Raw genomic sequence first — 4087 nt, 5'->3', positions numbered from 1 at the left:
GCATTGAAGTGTTCGCGCCAGATAAAGCCACGACCTCGAGTCTACTATCGACGGCCGACACAGTGACTGATATGATGTATGATCTTTCATTGCAACCTTCTCCAAAAGTGTTGCACCTCCTATACCAGAGGATTATGTTTTTGCCTAGCTTCCACATGCAAACATTCGAAGAAGCTTTCTACACCGGCTTTTTCACCCACGAAAGCAAAATATTCGGCCCAACCTTGACCATCGGGACCTACGATACGAATCACATTTGCAGATGCTCAAGACGACAGGACTTTATTGACCAAGCATAAAAGTCATGTCAGGGACGACATGAACGCGGAGGGGGGGAGTGTTGAGCCAGCAGAGGATCACACCCACATTTTTGCTCACACTCATCATTTTTGTAACCATTGATTGTAATAAATGTCTTTCCGACATTGATTTTGAATTGAGCCATTCATTAAGTAACGGGACTCCATTGAGTTTCCAGCTTGTAATCCCGAAGTAATTTCACTTGCTGATGTAATTAGTTAGAGATGTTCTCACCTCCAAGGCTGAGGTATATAAGCCAAAGTTTTGTAACCTAAAGGGGATTCAGTTTATTAATCAAAGTGAGTTTTTGAGCGCCGCGACTGTGTCTGAGAGAGAGTGAGAGAGAGAGAGAGAGTCTTATCTACTTGCTACGCGAGCTACGGAGCCGCCATTGGAGAAGCGACACCGCCATTGTGTTAGCAACGGCGAGAGCTACGCACAGATACCAAGAGTGCGCGCTATCGGCTTCTATGTGTGGTAAGTTCCTACGAGCTTCGGTGTGAGTTTTCTTCCAACTCGTGTGTCGGAATGGAGTGTGCAGCATATCTATAGAACCGCAACGAGTAGAGCTACGCATTAGTACCATCGGAGTCAAGTTTCGGTCACCTGTATTTTTCAACCTGTCTTCATACGCGTTTACCGCACGGAGTGATTATAGGTTGATTTTGCAGTTCAAGTCTTTAAGGTGTTGTTCTTACCTAGTGTATAGACTTCCCCTTGAGTTTGAGATCGATTCAATGATTCTAGATCCTGTTTTGTATTGCATTCGTTCGTAGTAAGGATTTCAGTCACTTGCGTATTTTAGAACTTAGATTTGATTTCCTTAGTAGTGATTGTCATTAGAAGGTCGAGTAGGTGATTTGACACCCACATAGTTGTTTCCATGCGCCTGCGGGTCAAGCTCCGTCCTCGTCTGACAAATTCTGTTGTTGGTTGAGTTCTCGCTATTTAGCTTCCGCTAGCGGCGTAACCGCCTTAACACGCATCAAGAGGGGAAAGGAAAGATCCCTGAAGACTTTAAATGGGAGCAGCCCTCTGAAGACCAGAAAACACGTATCAAGAGCCTGTGCAATCATGCTCCCTCGTTGCTCCATGCCTTGGTGAAGGCATTGCGATTCGCACATGACGAGGGAGTGACAATGATCTCCATCCATGGAACATCATGTTGGACTTTACCAAGGATCTCACTCCCCGTATTGGAATAATTGATTGGGGATTGGCTCTACGTGTTGGCTTAGAGACACAAAAGACCAACAATACCGATGAAAACTGGAAAAAGCTTCATCCTTGGCGAGCTCCTGAGTTACTAGATGGCAATCACCCATGCCCATGGACCAAGGCCACAGATGTGTACGCCATAGGATGGGTGATATGGTAGTTTTGTAAGTTTTGTGGAGAGTTCTCTGACTACTACAGCACAAATTGGTTCAAACATAAGGTTTCAGTGGAGGTACAAGCCATATCTAGGATTGTTGTGGAAGGTTGGGTGAGGAAGAAATCCATAGACAGAAAGACCTTGGCACTTTTGGACGAAGAATTAGAAAGATTTGAAGCCCAGCCAGAACGATGCTTACGCCCTCCCTCTGAAATGAGTGTAGCCTTTTTTTGATGGATATATGATGTACTTTATGAAGCAGGGTTTTCTGAGACTTTTGACTTATAAAAGCACTTTAAAAAATTGGGTTTTATGCGCCATGGATGATGTATGAGTAATAAAAACACTTTGTTATATCTCAATAGACAACAAATTTTCTATGAGTTTTTTTTTTTCTCTTAAGTTTCAAGCAATAAGCCACGTGGAATCACTGATTGTCATTCATTGATTTAAAAAATGGTGGTTATTCTCTTATATCAATTGATTGTCGTAAGATGGTGGTTATTCTAATATCAATTGATTGTCGTAAAATGGTGGTTACTCTTATAGCAATTGATTATCATTAAGTTTGTATGCCGTAACTGAAGTATAGTGTTTAATCAAGATATGGATAGTGATAATCAAAGGGCTAAGCGCGCTTTTGAGCGTCTCAGATCCATGTGTCAAGGCGGTGGAGTGAACGACACCGCTCGAATTGCAGCTCGTTGCTCCCAGTGGGCCAACCTAGTGGGTACACAATGGAAAGAGGTGAACACTAGGATTGACTGAGAAATGGTCAAATCCATATGGCCAGGCGTTGTAGATGACAACATCAAGAAAGGCCAACTCAAGCTATCACAATGCATTAATGCAGACATACGAGACAATGGAGAGAACATATATCTCGATGTTATGGGTCATCCTATGCATCATATGGATTGTCCATTGTGGTTTGCCAAGATGTTATACATGCATTATGTCTTGGGTGAAGCAGTGGACTTCAGCTCAAGGACACCTCATATGACGGTTGAGGACATTCGCAGTAGTGCAATCACCGTCACACGGCAAGAGATGTCATTAGCACTAGATGGTGCATCAATGGAAGTGCACCAAGTTAAGGAGGAGCTTCAAACTCAACTCAGGCAAGCATCACAAGCTACACAAGGCTCTCATGCAGAAGCAACCCTAAATAGAGACTTGCAAAGGGAGGTGAAGGTGCTATCTCGCCACGTAAAAGAGTACAGGCGATTATAAAAAAACAAAATGCTGCCACATTGATTGAGCACCCAACATCTATTGAGGCCCCTCCAGCTTCTGGTGAGCACGGTGGTCCTTGCCCCATATGTAGATCATTCTTTCATGAGTGGGTGGTCACTTCAGCTTGCCATGCAGACATATGTACCATATATCATGCTTGATGCAAAGCATGATGAATAACTTTCATTGTGCTATATGTAAGTATGAGATATCCAAAAAGCTATATGCAATGTTCAAAATGTCTGAAGACTATAATAAGCTTAAAGGTCAGCGTGAACAAAAGAATGAAGATATTCTCACAAATATTTCACTATCACTTGGATAATTTTTGTAACATTTGAAAACATTTACTCGTTTTCTTGCGAGAATTTATTAGTGAATTGTGAATTGTCTTCACTTCATCTTCAATTATGATATGTGATAATGCAAAGATTTGTTAGGGCTTTGTATATTATGAAGCTTTAATAGTGATTTGTAGCCTTGTAAAGGTTTTTAAGGGCCTCATTTATTATTAAGCAAATGTCTAAACCTTAAACTAAATATTAAAAAAAGCTTATAAGATAAACAGTTTCTGAACTTAAACAGAAGTCACGCAATGGATTCGATAATCTATTAATTAAACCATCGTCGCTTGCTGCGACGGGTCAAAGTTGGTTCAATTTCCAAATTCTCTTCAATCTCTTCTAAAGTACATGTAGTTTCTACTTCATGAGATTCCCCTTGCAGCTCACTGTCTTCGTCCACCTCATCATTGGTTACATCATAAGTCCAGCGCGGCATCTCCTCTTTGTAGTTCTCAGCTTGCACTCTTGCCAATAGCCGATGGTTGCAGTACATATACACCAATTTCTCAGCTCTTGACTTTAGAAGGCGGTTTCTGATGGTGGAATGTACATATTTATATGTACTCCAATTTCTCTCAGAACTTGAATTGGATGCACATTGGGCTAGGATTCTAACAGCTAGGCGTTCAAAAGTGGGTGCACTACCACCATTCATCATCCACCACTTCCACGCTGGTTGCTCCGTGGCAAGTTTCTGCACAAATTCTGTACCAAACTTACCCTCTTTGAGTTTAAACTTCGTAAGATCAGTAACAGCTGATGCATGCTCATCGGGATCATCATTAAACCTGCCTATCACATCATAAAAGTCTTCCAGCACCTCCTCATCAAG

The sequence above is a fragment of the Adiantum capillus-veneris genome, chromosome 6 (assembly GCF_014529385.1).
Source record: "Adiantum capillus-veneris isolate H3 chromosome 6, ASM1452938v2, whole genome shotgun sequence".
NCBI lineage: Eukaryota > Viridiplantae > Streptophyta > Polypodiopsida > Polypodiales > Pteridaceae > Adiantum > Adiantum capillus-veneris.
The sequence above is the reverse complement of the archived record's forward strand: the minus strand, read 5'-3'. Positions refer to the sequence as shown.